The sequence below is a fragment of the Prionailurus viverrinus genome, chromosome B1 (assembly GCF_022837055.1).
Source record: "Prionailurus viverrinus isolate Anna chromosome B1, UM_Priviv_1.0, whole genome shotgun sequence".
In the NCBI taxonomy this organism is placed as follows: Eukaryota; Metazoa; Chordata; class Mammalia; order Carnivora; family Felidae; genus Prionailurus; species Prionailurus viverrinus.
The window spans coordinates 50,468,786-50,485,897 of NC_062564.1; the positions used below are offsets into that span (position 1 = coordinate 50,468,786).

At 35.2% G+C, this 17,112-nt stretch overlaps 1 protein-coding gene across 10 annotated transcripts in view; it reads left to right on the forward strand.

Annotated features, from left to right (window-relative positions):
* Positions 1-17,112, forward strand: part of HMBOX1 (homeobox containing 1) — a 188,158-nt gene that overhangs the window by 113,040 nt on the left and 58,006 nt on the right. The gene's annotated exons all lie outside the window — the stretch shown is intronic.

Genomic DNA, 17,112 nt, shown 5'->3' on the forward strand with positions numbered 1-17,112 from the left:
GTTTCTGGAGGGATACTTTATGCATTTAAAAACAAATAGTATGTCTATAGTCCTTTCTCGTTTTTTGCCAGACAGGTAATGTGCTATTTACACTATTCTGCACTGAACTTTTCTAACTTGGAAATTATCCTGTATCAATACATAAAGAGTATTATAGGGGCGCCTGGGTGGCGCAGTCGGTTAAGCGTCCGACTTCAGCCAGGTCACGATCTCGCGGTCCGTGAGTTCGAGCCCCGTGTCAGGCTCTGGGCTGATGGCTTGGAGCCTGGAGCCTCTTTCCGATTCTGTGTCTCCCTCTCTCTCTGCCCCTCCCCCGTTCATGCTCTGTCTCTCTCTGTCCCAAAAATAAATAAAAACGTTGAAAAAAAAAATTAAAAAAAAAAAAAGTATTATCACTGGGTTTGGTTGTTTTGTTTTTGTTTTTGTTTTGGCAGTTTTGTTCTTTTATTAGTACATACAATAATGATCATCTTATAATTGGTGTTGTCATAGATTTGATGAAATGTGGTAAAATATTGATGAGCATCCTGCTTGGCTTGACCTCCAAATCAGTTGTAACTATCTATACTTTAACCATTGCTGTCCATTTTTGCCAACAATTTGTACGTTGTTTTGCTAACACGATAAGTGTGAAATGGTATTTCACTGCAGTTTTATCTTTTTATTTTTTAAGGTATAATTGACAAATAACATATTAGTCTTATGTGTGCAATATAATGATTCAAAATTTATATACATTGTGAAATAATCATAATAAGTCTATTAACATCCATCACCATACATAATTACAAAATTCGTTTTTTGTCTTGTGATGAGGACTTTTAAGATTTACTCTCTTAGCAGATTTCAGTACTGCAGTTTTAAATGATTTTCCTGATTAATATTTAGATAAAGCATCACTTCATATGTATTGACCATTTACACTCTGTATGAATTGTTTAAATCTGTCACCAGTTTTTATAGGGTTGTCTTTTTCTGTTTTGTTTTGTTTTGTTTTGTTTTGTTTTAGTTTAAAAATTTTTTTACAAATAAAATTATATATATTTAAGATGTAAAATGTGATTTTTGGTATATCACTGTTGAAAAATGCATAGTATCCCATCTTGTAACTACTGCAATTTTCAGTCAACTGTTAACATTTAGCAATTTAGTAGCTGCTTAAACTACTTTTTTGCCTTTATCCCACATGCAGATACTAAATACTTGTTTAATAAATAAATAAAATTAAAAATTTTTTTTCAACGTTTATTTATTTTTGGGACAGAGAGAGACAGAGCATGAACGGGGGAGGGGCAGAGAGAGAGGGAGACACAGAATCAGAAACAGGCTCCAGGCTCTGAGCCATCAGCCCTGAGCCTGACGCGGGGCTCAAACTCATGGACCGTGAGATCGTGACCTGGCTGAAGTCAGACGCTTAACCGACTGCGCCACCCAGGCGCCCCTAAATAAATAAAATTTAGATACATATTTAAATAAGGTTAATCTTGATGATAATGATCATCTTTTAAATACACATATTCTTTGGGGTGCTTGGGTGCCTCAGTCATTTAAGCATTGGACTGTTGATATTGGCTCAGGTCATGATGTCGCAATTTGTGGGATTGAACCCTGTGTCAGGCTCAGTGCTGGCAGCTGGAGTCTGCTTGGGATTCTCTCTTTCCCTCCCTCTCTGCCCCTCCCCTGTTTTCTCTCTCTCTGTTTCAAAATAAACAAACATTAAAAAATTTTTTAACTACACATATTCTTTTGTATGTGTAACTTTTTTTTGTTTAATATTTATGTACACTCCCTTTGACCATGTAATTTATCTTCTAGCAATTTATCCAATGGAAATAGTTGCATATGTCTAGAATGATGAATATTCAGGAATATTTATTGCGGCATATTATATTTTAGCAAAAGGTTGCAAATAACATTATCTAAGTGTCCAGAACTAGGAGACTAGTTAGGCAAGTTATGGTGTATCATAATATGGAGCACTGTTTGTTTATAAAAGAATAAGGCAGCACTATATGTCTACAGTAGGATGAGAAAGGGAATGTGTTGTAAGGTGTGGGAGGGAGGTGACTGATTTTATTGTTAAGCATCAATTTTTAAAACATATACCATGTTACAGGCTCAATAATAATGTGCACTGGCTAGATTCACCTCAGGTATTACCAGCTTGTTCTATGTGCTTTTTGATACCAATCAGAGTATCAACAGAATTTTGTTTTTGATATAATTCTAAAATTCAACACTAAGGAAAAAATGCATAAGCATAGCTAAAACATTCTTTAAGAAAAACAGAGGAGAGTTTGAACAAATTTGCCCTATTAGATATTAAAGTATACTGTATGGTTAGAGTAAATAAATAAGATCATATTGTCAGATGGTACAGAACAGAATTCATTAATAGATCTTGTATATGAGGAAATTGAGCTTAAAAGAAGTATTTCAAATCTGTAAGGAAATGGTGTTTTTCCATTGGTTGTTTTTTTGGAAGTGAAAAAAACCAAAATAGGTGCTGACATCACACCAGAAACAAACACCAGTTTCCATATGGAATAGAGAGCTAGATATATATACTTTTTAAAAGTGGATGAAAGTTACTGTTATATTACTATTAGAAGAAAATATTGAATATTTTTTTAATTTTAAGGTGAGAAAGCTTTTCCTACATAATAAAATCCAAAAGAAACTTAGGTGGATTTAACTATGTAAAATTTTTAAGATATGTCCAATAAAAGACACTGTAACAAGATTCACACTGAAAGATATTTGCAACATAGAGAGCAAAGGATTTATATCAATGATATATCAAAAGAACAATTAATGTTATGAAAGCAATGAATAATTCAATATAAAAATTTACAAAGGCTATCAGTATGTAGTTTACAAAAGATTTAATATAAATGGCCAGTAAAGATAAAAAAGATTTGCAGCCTCTTGGAAAATTAAATAAGAACAATCAACTGCAAGTTAACAGTGTTTTTTTTGTCCCCCCCCCCCCCCCATTAGACCAGCAAACATTAGAAGATTAAGGGAAAGTGCTGGTTTAAAATAGCAGTATAAGGTGCATCTGGGTGGCTCATTCAGTTAAATGTCTGAATTCAGCTTAGGTCATGATCTCATGGTTGTAAGATCTAGCTCCACACTGGGTGTGCAGCCTGCTTGAGAGTCTCTCTCTCCTTCTTCCTCTGCCCCTCCTCTCCTTGCACGCACAAGCACATGCTCGCGCTCGCTCTCTCTCTCTCTCTCTCTCTCTCTCTCTCTCTCTCTCTCTCTCTGGAAAAAAAAAAGGAATAAATTTTTTCTTCACTTCTGGTTATCATAACCAAGCAGAAACAATAAAAATAAACAAAAAGAAAAGAAAAATTCTGTCTTCGATGGACTTTAAAACACAGACTGAATCAAATAAAAATTCTGAATCAAACAAGAGAAAATGATGGGAACTGACATGCCTCTATCCTGGAGAAGGAAATAAGTTTGCCTGAAGGTATCTTAGTTATGAATGATTGATCCATTATTTTTGGTTTAAGAATAACAGTTCCAGAGGGATGTTGCAACAAGAATAATGGAAATGTTCCTTTATAGATAAAGTTCAACATAGAAACTCCATACCTATAAGCATTCATTCCCCAGTTCTTCATTCCCTCAGATCCTGGCAATCACTAACTTATTTTCTGTCTATAGATTTACCTCTAAAGACAAATTTCTGGCTGTTTCATAAAATAGGCTCATTTACTCTGTGAATTTTTATGTCTACCTTCCCTTTACTTAGCATAATGTTTTCAAGGTTCACCTATGTTGTGGCATGTATCAGTACTTCTTTTAATAGATAAATGATTTTCCACTGCATAAATATACTACACTTTATTTACTCATCGGTTGATGGACATTTGGATTGTTTCCACTTTGGGGCTATTGTGCACAGTGCTTTGAACTGTGAAGTTTTTGTGTAAACAGAATCTCTTGGAATATACCTAGGACTGGAATTGTGGGTAATATGATAATTCTGTGTTTAACATTTTGAAGAACTGTCAAACTGTTTTGCATTTTGCAAACCCACAAATGTATGAGGGATCCAATTGCTTCACATTATCACCAATGCTTGTTATTATTCATCTGTTTAACTATAACCATCCTAGTGGTTGTAAAGTGGTATCTCATAGTTTTGATTTATATCTCCTTAATGACCAATGATGTTGACCACATTTTCATGTGCTTTTTGACCATCTGTATGTATTTTTGGAGGGACGTCTAGTGAAATTGTTCATCTATTTTTTTAAATGAGTTTTATTTTTTAGTATTGAATTGTAAGAGTTCTTTATGTATTCTAGATAAAAGTGCCTTGTCAGATATAGAGTTTCCATATATTTTCACATTCTTGGTGGTAACCTTTGAAGCACACAGTATTTTAAATTTGATGACATCATTTTTTTTTTGTTGCTTTTGGTGTCATAGCTAAGAAACCATTGTCCAATTCAAAGTCACACAGATTTATATCTCTTCTGAGAGTTTCATAATTGCAGCTCTTATATTTAGGTCCCTGATCCATTTTGAGGTAATTTTTGTATATGATATAAGATAGGAGTCCAATATCATTTTTTTTGCAGGTGGATATCTAGTTCCAGCACCGTTTGCTGAAAAGACTATTCTTTGCTTATTGAATTTTCTTGTCAACTTTCTCAAAAATCAGTTGACCATAAATCAATGACTGGACTTATTTCTTGACTCTTGGTTCTATTCCATTGATCTATATGTCTATCTAAATGCCAGTACCACATAATCTTGATTACAATTTGACAGTAAATTTTGAAATTGGGAAGTGTGAATCCTCCAACTTTGTTCTTCTTCTTCTTTTTTTTTTTTTAAAGATTGTTTTGTCTGTTCTGGGTCCCTTACATTTCTATAGGAATTTGAGGATCACTTATTAACTTCTGCAAAAAAAAAAAAAAAGCAGCTGGAATTTTAATAAGAATTACTTTGAATCTGTAGATCAATTTGTTGAGTGTTGTCATTTTAATGATATTATATCCTCCAATCCATGAATATGAGATGTCTTTCCATTTACTTAGGTATTCTTAAATTTTTTTCAACAGTATTTTGTAGTTTTTGTTGTACAGGTTTTGCATTATTTTTGTTAGATTTATTCCTAAATATTTTATTCATTTTGATGCTATTGTACGCAGAATTAGTTTTTTATTTTATTTTATTTTTTTTTTGCGTCATTGCTAGCGGATGGAAATAAAATTTAATTCTGTATGTTGATTTTTGTGTTCTGCAACCTTGGTGAACACAATTCTAATAGTTTTGTGTGTGTGCATGTGCTCATGTGGATTCGTTCAGATTCTTCAGTACTCAACATCCTGTCATCTGCAAACAGGTTATTTTCCTTTTTCCTTCCCAGTCTGAATGCCTTTTATTTCTTTAACTTGTTTTATGGTTGTCCTGGCTGGAACCAGAGCAAACTTTCTTGTGTTGTTGCTGATCTTAGTGGCAAAGCTCTCAGTCTTTAACTACTAAGTATGATGTCAGCTGTGGATTTTTCATAGATGTTCTCTATCAAGGTAAGAAAGTTTGCTTCTGTTCTTGGCTTATTCAGTGTTGTATATCACAAAAGTGTGTTGGGTTTTGTCAAATTCTTTTTCCTGTCTATTAAAGTAATCCCATGGATTTTGTCATTTACTACTACAGTATATTACATTGATTTTCACATATTCAGTGAACCTAGCTTTCCTGAGATAAATCCCACTTGGTCATGGGATAAAATCCTTTTTATATGTTGTTGAAATCAGTTTGCTAGTATTTTGTTGAGGATATTTACATCTATACTCATAAGGGATGTTGATCTGTAGTTTTCTTGCAGTGTCTTTGTCTGGTTTTGGCCTTACAGAATGAATTGGGAAGTGTTTCCTTCTTTTTCTAATTGAGTTTGTGAAGGATTAGAGTGAGTGTGTGTATGTGTGTGTTAATTAGTTTTGAAACACTTGGTAGAATTTACCAGTGCAGTCATCTGACTTTGTAGGAAGATTTTGACTACTAATTCAGTACCTTTACTTGCTATAGACCTGTTCAGATTTCTGTTTCTTCTTGAATCAGATTTGGTAGGTTGTTCTAGGAATTTGTCATTTGATGTAGGTTTTATAATTTGTTGGCATATTGTTGGTCCCTTTTTATTTCTGCTAGGTCAGTAGTAATGCCCTCTCTTTCATTCCTGATTTTAGTTTTGAGTCTTCCCTCATTTTGCTTGTCAGTCTACCTAAAAGTTTCTCAATCCTATTTGCCTGTTTCAAAGAACAAATGTATTATTTTTTGGTTTTCTCTATTATGTTTCTATTTTGTGCTTCATTTATTTCTCCTCTATATTATTTCATTTTCTTTCTTCTGCCTGCCTTGGAGTAAGTTTGCTCTTTTTCTAGAGTTTTTAAGGTACAAGACTAGAGTATTGATTCGTCTTTTTTCAGTAGAGACACAGCAATAAATTTCTCTCTGAGCACTTCTTTATCTTCATCTCATATGTTTGGTATGTTTTGTGTGTTTGTGTGTGTGTCTGTGAGTGTCTGTATGTGTTTTAATCATCTCAAGGTATTTTCTAATATCCGTCATTTCTTCTCTGACTCATTGGTTAGGACTCTTAATTTCCATATGTTTGTGAATTTTCCAGTATTTTCTGTTATTGATTTCTAATTCATTCTGCTGTGTTTGGAGAGCCTACTTTGTATGATTTAAAAATTATTGAGACTTGTTTTGTGGCCTAACATATGTCTGTCCCAGAAAATGTTCCACATACACTTGAAAAGAATGCGTGTTCTACTGTTGTTGAGTAGAACATTCTTAATTAGGTTTAGTTGGTTTATGATGTTCATGTCTTTTTTCTTATTAGTCTTCTGTCTGGTTGTTTTATCTACTGTTAAAAGTGAGTATTGAAGTCTCCAGCTATAACTGTTGAATTGTCTATTTCTCCTTTCAATTCTGTCAGTTTTTGTGTCATGTATTTTGGCATTCTGTTGTTTGGTGTGTATGTGTTTTTTTTTTTTTTTTCCTCATGTGTTATCCCTTTTGTCATTGTAAAATGTCCTTTTTTTGTCCCTCCTTACAAATTTTGTTTAAGTCTATTTTGTCTGATATTAGTATTGCCACTCAGGTTTTCATTTGCCTATGCTTACATAGTATATCTTTTACCATTCTTTTACTTTCAACCTCTTCATGTCTTTGAGTCTAAAATGTATTTCTTATAGACAGTATACAGTTGGATCATGTTTTTATTTCATCCATTCTGCCAGTCTCTGCTTTTTTTATTGGGGTGCTTAATCCATTTAAATTTAATATAATTATAATGAGGTAGGATTTACATCTGCCATTTTGTTATTTGTTTGTCAAGACTTGTGTCTATTTTGTTCCCCTTATTGCTTGGTTACTTCCTTCTTTTGTGTTAAATAGATATTTTCTAGTATATCAGTTTAAATCTCTTGTCATTTCTTTTACTGTGTTTTTTTTCAGTTATTGTCTTAGTGGTTGCCCTGAGGATTACCATTAACTTATAATTATGTAATTATAATTATTTAATTTATAATAGCTTAGTACAGATTAATAGCCACTTAATTTCAATAATAGAGAAAAACCTGACTCCCTTATAGCTTCATTCCTTCTCCTTTGTGCTATTATTGTCACACAAATTAAACGCTACACATTGTGTGCCTATCAACTTTGATTTATAATTATTGCATTATCTAATTTGAAATCAAATAGGGATAAAAGTAGTTCCAAACAAAAAAACACTTTTATACTGTGTTTTGTCATTACTTCATCATTGCAGTTACTGGCACTCTTTATTTCTTTTTGTGTATTTGTATTACTATTTTGTGTCCTTTCATTTCATCTAAAATAATTCTCTTAGCTTTTCTTGTAGGTCAGGTCAGCTGACAGCAGATTCTATCCAGTTTGACAATGTCTTTCTTTTATTTTAAATTTTTTTAATGTTTATTTATTTTTGAGAGAGAGAAACAGAGCACAAGTGGGGGAGGAGCAGAGAGAGAGGGAGATAGAATCAGAAGCAGGCTTCAGGCTCCAAGCTGTCACCAGAGAGCTGTCAGCCCCCGGCATGGGGCTTGAACCCACAAAGTGTGAGATCATAACCTGAGCCGAAGTCAGATGCTTAACTGAGTGAGCCACCCAGGCACCCCAGAGTTTGATAGTGTCTTAATGTCTCTTTCATTTTGGAAGGATAGTTTTGCTGGATATAGAGTTTTTGATTGACATTCTTTTTTTCTCCCCAGCACTTTGAATATATCATCTTACTGCTTCTACTGACTGTTTCTAATGAGAAATCAGCTATTAATCTTACTGAGTATTCCTTGTACATAATGAGTCACTTTTTTCTCTTGCTGCTTTCAAATTTTCTTAGTCTTTGATGTTCAACAGTTTATGGTCTACGTGTGGATCTCTCAAAATTTACATTACATAAAGACTTCTGAGCTTCTTGGATGTGTAGATTAATGTTTTCTTATAAAATTTGGAAACTCGCCATTATTTTTTCAAATATTCTTTCTTTACTTTTCTGTTTCTCATAATAGAACATCTCAATTGACCTGTCTTTAGTTTTCTCCTGCCAGTTCTAATGTTGAGCCTCTTTAGTAAATTCTTCCTCTCACTTTTTGTACTTTTCAACTCCAAAATTTCTATTTGATTTTTTCTTATAATTCCTGTCTCTTTATTGATGTTTTGTTTGATAAGGCATTTTTCTCAGTCTTTCCTTTAGTTCTTTAGACATGTTTTGTCTGCTTCTTTGAATATCTTTAAAATAGCTATTTTAAATTTGTGTCTGGTAAGTCCACAAATTTCTTCAAAGACATTTATTGATGGCTTTTTTTTACTATGCATATGTCATACTTCTTATTTCTTTGCATGGTTTATAAATTTTATTTTTCAAATTGGGCACTTCTTAAATAATGTAGAAATCTGGAAATCAGATTCCTCCTTACCCTTGGATTTGTTATTAGTGTTTGATATTGTTGGTCTTTGTTTAGTGACTTTCTTGAACTAATCCTATATACAGTGTGTGGCTACTGAAGTTTCTTGTTAGCTTAGTTGTCAGCTAATTATTGGACAGAGATTTCCTTAAATGTCTGGAACAATAAGTTTCCCAGCTTTGTAGAGGGGCTCTGAATGTGTATTGTGGTATGCTTTTAATGCTCAGATAGGCATTTCATAATTCTGCCTTTGCTTGCACTTTCTCTTTACACCATGCCTCAAGGTCAGCCAGAAGTGAGAGCTTAGGAGTTTCACATGTACGTTACTCTGATCATGCACATGGACCTAGGCATATACACAGCCCTACACATGCACCTGGCCTAAAAGGCCAAAAATATGTCAAAGCATTTTTTTTTTAAGTAGGCCCATGCCCAGTATGGGGCTCAAAGTCATAACCCTGAGATCAAGAGTTGCATGCTTTACAAGTGCCCCTGTCAAAGCTTTTCAGAGATACTTATAGACATCTCATTCCTCAGCTTTTTAAATATTTTGATTAACTGCTTGTTGCCCCAACTGTTGTCATTACCTCAGTTAATATTAATGGTGTTGTTAAATAACTGCCTCTGATTGTTTTCAACAAACCACCACCCTTCTTCTCCCCTCCCAGGGAAAAGGCTATTCACCCTGAATAAGGTCTGAATCAATAAGGACAAGACTTGCACATGGGAGTTGGCAGAGAATTGACAGGTCAAATAATGACAGTTCTCTTTGAGTGGTGTTTTAGAGAACTCCAAACCTGTTTTACCCCCTCCAGTGGCTACTAGGCTACACCTGGTTTCCACTGTGATTGCAGGAATATTGGTTTTCAAGTCTACTGTGCTGCTGGGATGATGGGAATGGGTGTAGGTCTGGTTAAAATGTCAAACATCTCTTATTAAAATTTAGCATTTTTTCTTGAATAAGTACTCCTTGGATTGTTGCAAGCCTTTTGTTAATTTCCAGAGTTCTGAAAACATTGATTCTAATAATTTTTGCCAGTATTTTTATGGTAGAGCTGCTTTTGCTCTTGTTGCATTTATGAAGGACTGGCTTTTCAGAGGCCCTTACTCTGCCATTCCCATTGACATCACTCCAGCCAAACAGATTTCGAAGGAAACCCTAATCCCCCCAGTATTATTTCCCTTGTAGTGTTGTCCTCAAAAAATAAACATGGAAGACAAACATAAGCATACAAGGACTGGGAAGAATAGCATTGATAAACCTGCAGTAATAAAAACTTCTTGATGAAGAAATATTACCAAAAATTAAATTGAAAATGTAGAATTTGGGATTAACTGGAAAGGCACAAGAAGGGTCTTTTAGGGAGCATGAAAATAATCTATTATACTAATTTGAGCAATGGTCATATGTGTGTATACACAGTCAAAAGTCATTGAAATATATATTTAAGAGTAGTGTACTTTACTGTAGGGAAAATATGTTCCAATTAAAAACAAAAAATGTATAGAGTGGAAAACCTGGGGAACTGTATGGTAAATCTTGAATCCATTCAAATTTAGAACTTTGAGTAAACAACTATGGGAATTATGAATCCAGAACAGATTACAAATGTTAACTATGCAAAAATATATTCCAAATATCAGGAGTGGGGTATAAAGGCCAGGGAGAGAGATGGGGAAAGTATAGTATATGTATGCATATGAGTTATCTATTGCTGCATAAGAAATAACATAAGATCTAGGGGGTGCCTGGGTGGCTCAGTTGGTTAAGCATCCGACTCTTGATTTAGGCTTGAGGTCATGATCTCATGGTTCAGGAGACTGAGCCCCGCACTGGGCTCTGTGCAGACAGTGCAGGGCCTGCTTGGGATTCTCTCTCTCTTCCTCTCTCTCTCTCTGCCCCTCCCCTGCTCACACTCTTTCTCTTAAAATAAATAAACGTTAAAAAAAAAAAGAATATCAGATCTTAACAACTTGAAACCTAAATATTTATTGTCTCAGTTTCTCTGGGTCAAGAGCAGCTTAGATCTTTCTGGTTCAGGGTGTTCTCAGGAGGTAGCAGTCATTGGGAGTCTTAACTAAGACCAGAGGACTCCCTTCCAGGGTGATTCACTTGCATAGCTGTTAATAGAATGACTCCGTTTTTTGCCATATAAGTTTATCCATAGGTCTGGTTGAGTGGTCTCACAGCATGGCAACTAGCTTCCCTCAGAACCAACTTTCAGAGCAAGGCAGAAACTGTAATGTCATTTGTGACCTAGCACAGAAGTCGCAGACTGTCATTTCTGCCATAGTTTGTTAGTTGCATAAACCAACCCTCAAGCAGTGTTGGAGGGGATTACACAAAAGGAGGAAGACAAAGAGGATTATTAGGGGTCATCTTAGAGCCTGGCCACCACAGCCTGCTAATTCCTCAGCTTTTTAGCCAGGAGCCATTACATTCTGGCCAGAAGTCAGAAAGTAATGCTTCCAGCCTCCCAGTGCTTTTGTATAATCCTTTTTCTTGTTTTAATGCATTTTTTTAGGTATCTTATTTGAATTTGCTAAATTCACAGAAGCATTTACTAAAGTTGAATTGATCTTTATTTACACTCTAGTTTATTAAAAATTTTTTTCTTACATCTAAATCAGACTGAATTTTATGTTTTTATTTTTTTTAAATTTTGTCTGTAGTATGTCATTTTAGTAATTCTGCCTATCCTATGTCTACATATGCTTGGGATGATCTTGTTATGAGTATAGTTATATTTTAGTGGTGAGAATTTGGATGCGTGTGGGGGTGGGGGGTTTTGGGGGTTTTTGGTTTTGTTTTAGATGTGTATGTTTTTTATTGTTTATTTATTTATTTATTTTGAGAGAGAGAGAGTGCACTGCATGAGCAGGGGAGGGGCAGAGAGAGAGAGAGAGAGAGGGAAAGAAAGAATCCCAAATAGGCTCTGCACTGTCTGCACAGACCCCAACATGGGGCTTGATCTCACGAACCATGAGATTATTACCTGACCCAAAATCAAGAGTTGGACAAGTTGGACACTTAATTGACTGAGCCACCCAGGTGCTCCTGTGTTTTGTTTTGTTTTTTTAATTAGTTTTCCTCTTATTTTTTTTCCTTTTGAATTGCTTATAATTTTTTTTATAATGAGCATGTATTTCAAAATGAAAGACTTTCAAAAATAAGTTTTATAGTATTCAATAATCGTGAGAATGTAAGGAGACATTCTCATCACTTGGTTAGAGTATAAAATGTGGTACAATCCTCTTCAGTATTGTCACAAACTTAAATGCTCATATACTATGAATCAAAAATTCCATTCTTGGGGCGCCTGGGTGGCGCAGTCGGTTAAGCGTCCGACTTCAGCCAGGTCACGATCTCGCGGTCCGGGAGTTTGAGCCCCGCGTCAGGCTCTGGGCTGATGGCTCAGAGCCTGGAGCCTGTTTCCGATTCTGTGTCTCCCTCTCTCTCTGCCCCTCCCCCGTTCATGCTCTGTCTCTCTCTTTCCCCAAAATAAATAAACGTTGAAAAAAAAATTTAAAAAAAAAAAAAAAATTCCATTCTTGTGACTCTCTCCTAAAATATCCATTCATATGCACAGAGATATGCATAGAGTGCTTATTTCATCATCATGTGTAATTAAACCATAATTATCCTGTATCGTGTGTGTGTATATGTGTGTGTGTGCATATATATATATATATATATATATATATAATGTATGTCATGTATATATCATGTATAATTAAACCATTAGCAACAACTGAAATGTTCAATAACAGGTAGATATGTAGGTGGATTGTGGTGTAGAATATTACATAGCCATTAGAATGATGAAAATTCATTATGTACCTCATGAGAAAATTCCAAGGCATTATGTGCGAAACATTACTTATTACGTATAGAATAACTACAAATGTGTGGTTTTTTTTTTTAAAAAACTATATATGTATACAGATACATGTTTATGTCTTAAAAGACATAAGTGCATAGGAAAGAGTCTGGAAGGTTTCATGCCAAATAAACAAGGATATTTCTAGGATAGGGAATAAGAGATAAGTTGAGATGGAGGATGGACTTTTTTCTGCATGTTAGTGAATTATTTTTATGGAGAATGCGTTTTTTATTTTATTTTTGTTAACGTTTATTTACTATTGAGAGACAGAGAGACACAGAGCATGAGCAGGGAAGGGGCAGAGAGAGGGGGCGACACGACACAGAATCTGAAGCAGGTTCCAGGCTCTGAGCTGTCATAACAGAGCCCGACGTGGGGCTCGAACTCACAAACTGTGAGATCATGACCTGAGCTGAAGTCGGATGCTTAACTGACTCAGCCACCCAGGCGCCCCTATGGAGAATGTGTTTTAACTTAAAACTTTTGAGATACAACTCTGGTTACACTGTGGAAGGTAAATTATAGAGATGACTGCAGTTCTCAGGTAGAAAATTACTTGAAGAATCACATTTTACTTTTTCAACTGTGCAATGATCTTGTAATAAAAAAGATCTGATCATGAGGATTTTGTACTTTGTGGATCTTAGATGGCTTGTTCTTGTATCAAAGTTATTTCAATTCTCCGGGCAAAAGGGGGTGAGATTCCAAACTGCAGACATGAGAATTAGAGAGAACATAAAGAGAATTTTAAGAAGTGATTGGATATAGTAAGCATGTGAGATTTGGAGGAAAGAATAGAATGGTAGGTAAAATTGAGATTGGGGGGGGGGGGACACAGAAGAAGAGCAGATTTAAAGGAGGAGGATAATGAATTAAATTAATGATATTGAATACCTGTGGCAAAATTTCATGAAACTATCTAGCAGATGGTTGAAATAACAGTCTGGTGCTCTGGAAGTCATCGACACTTAGAATTTTAACGTCACGATTATTGACAGTTGAGATGACCAAAGGAAGAGTGTGTAGAGTAAGAGAAGATTCTTAGAGATGGAACCCTTGGGACACTAGCATTTAAGGAGCTAGCAAAGCAGTCCCTGAAGCTGACTGAAAACTCACACTGGGCAGTTGTATCTGGCATTTCAAAGATGAAGATGATGGGAGTGGTCAGTAGTTGTGGCTTTCCACAGGAAGCGGAAGGAAGAGAGAACATTTAAATTGTAGCATTAGGGATTTTGACCAGATTGGGTTGTGGTAGAGAGCCCTCTAGTGGAAGGGAACGTGGCATTTGAGGAACTGGAAGGAGCATGACAAAGCTGAAGCTCAGAAAAGAATGTGCATGAGACTGGCATTTTTTTTGTCCTTTGTGATCCATCACTTTCTTATTGGAAAGAAATTAATGGGGGTTAGTTGTAGTCTCTGAGTGTATGAAAGTTATATGTAAATTTTTCCTTTCTTCTGCCCTGTGAAAGGTGGAGAAGGGGTTATGAGGAGCTAAAACATGTGGAGAATGACTTTTTATTTTTTTCAGCAGTGGGAGGGGAGTTAGGGAGTTTTTCTCCCAAGAAGGAGTACCAAAGCAGACAAAAGCAGCAGGGCTTTCTGACACCTACCTCAGTTGAAGCATGGACCAACTCAACTGAACCATGGACCAAAGGCATGGACCAGCCACAGAAGGATGCATGTTAGAGGAACCTCACCTATCAGCAAGCTGCTAACCAAGAAAAATGACTGTGAAATGTGTTATTGTACATACTCAGCTTTTGTAGTACCTCTTCTGGAAAAAACTACTTGCTTTATTACTTTGTTTTCTGTATTTAGTATATGAAAACGAATTAAATTTACAGGGAAGAAGTTCTTTGTTTATTATCTGCACACATAAAAGACTAGACAGGAGGATATTCTTTATCATCTTCTTTTGTTTTATAAATTAATAATTACATATGGAGAAAATTGTGGAACAACATAAATTAACAGTTAACATTACTTACCTCAGTGGAATTGGTGAGGGAAGGCTGAAATTAACTTCTTTTTGCACATCTCTGTTGTTTAGCATCATTACAGTGTTTTTAAAGCAACCAACAAAGTATGTAGTGTTTATAAGGAAAGGCTAAATATAAAATAAACTAATACATATTTGTAGAAAGATTAAGAAAATAATGTAGAGGTATACAATGTATGAAAAATATGCCACTCTGAATTCCTATTGTGTATCTTTCTATATATAAGGTTTTGTTACTTCACAAAACAATGTAGATTATGTAAAAATATATTCATAAAACTATGTACTTTTTCATTTATTCATGGGCATCTTTCCGTATTGATACATATCAATGTATTCTTTTAAACATTGCCTACAATTTTGAAAATGTTTGGGGCAAACTTTTTTTTAATTGAAATATTCAGTAAAAAGTGTCCAGCTTAATGATTTCTATAAAGTGAATATACACATATAACTGTCACCCAGATCAAGATCAGTAATGATGCCAATCACTACATAACCCTTCTTTATACTGCCTCTCCTAACTGTAGGTAACCACTATTCTGGTTGCCACCCATATAGATAAATTGTGTCTGTTTTTTAGCTGTATATGCATTGAGTCATGTAGTTGTGTGTGACTTTTTTATGTGCATCTAACTTTTTTTGGCCTATATTATTTTTGTGAGATTTATTCATATGGTTGCATATAGCAGTGGTTTGTTTATCCTTTTGCTATTTGGTATGGTAGTCTCTAGTTGAATGTATAAATTATTTTTATGTATTCTCCTGTTGATAGGCATTTGAGTTGTTTCAGATTGGGGATCATTATGAATAAATGCTCCTGTGGGTCTGTACATGTACAGGATGTACATGCCTTTTGCACACACTTCTATTGAGTATGTACAAATTTCTGTATATCAAGGAAAGAAATTACTAGGTCATGTGGTGTGCATTTATTCACCTTTAGTGGATACTGCCCAGTTGTTTTCCAAAGTGGCCCTGACTTCTTACCCTTCCATCAGCAGTATGAGAGTTCCATATATTGTACGTTGTTGCCAGCCATTTGGTATTGATGCCTTTTTGTTTGTTTGGTTTGTTATTATTTGTTTTTGATGGCTGTTTTTGAATATTTTTAGAAGTCTGCCCAGGGGTGCCTGGGTGACTCAGTCAGTTAAGCACCAACTTCAGCTCAGGTCATGATCTTGCAGTTCGTGAGTTTGAGCCCCATGTCGGGCTCTGTGCTCACAGCTCCGAGCCTGGAGACTGCTTTGGATTCTGTGTCTCTGGCTCTCTCTGCCCCTTCCTGACTCATGCTCTGTCTCTCTCTTTTTTTCTCTCTCAAAAATAAATAAACATTAAAAAAAAAAGTCTGCCCAATATTTTATTATGTGACTAGATCATAATTTAATCTCCTTTGATGGGCTTTTTCCCTCTTCCTCCGCTACAGCACCACCAGAACCTGGACAGTTCCAATATCTACTGGCTCTGTGATCTGTGTGCAGATTTAATACTGAAAGTTTCAGAATCTCTGTATATTCTTTTTTTTATTTTCTCAACAGATTTTTCTCAAATTACCTCTGGTTTCGAGTAGTATGGTGCCAATATGAAGAATCCATATTAAATATGGCCTGAAAACCAATTTTGATTTCATAGTGGGAAATTGTTTTTTTCATCTTGTTTAAAAGTAGTGTAAAAGGTAGTATAATATCTGAAACTAGACTTTTGGTGAAAGCATTGCTAAACACAGCCAATTTAATTATCCAGAATGATTTGCATTCTCTTAGAACAAGCATACAGTGCTAGCTGCCAACACCTGCATCACATACATCTTCAGTCCACTGGAAAACTACTGTGAATTACTTGATAATGTAATCACTTAGGTTTTAGAACCTATTTGACTTTCACCCTTGAAAGTGAAGGGTATTTCCAATCAGAGAAATTTTCTTCGAACCCCAACCTTTCTTTTAACAAATCTCCTTTCCCTGGTTTCCTGAAATATTCTGTTAACATTGGTTTTTAAAGTATGAAACTCCAGGGGCTTGCTTTTAATGAGTTAAATGTGATCACCAGACCTCCAGCTTCTTCTCATGTTAGGAGGTGTGATTACTTCCATGATAGCACCCTTCCTATTGTGCATTATGGTTTTAAACAGGTGTTGGCATAGGTGGCATTCAGTACTATCCAGTTACCATAAGTAATTCCTTGGGAGAATTTAGATACTGTTAACCCTCTGTGAGAACTGAAGGGTCTTCTGGAAGATGCCTTATGAGTGTATAAGAGAGTTTTATCTTTCCTA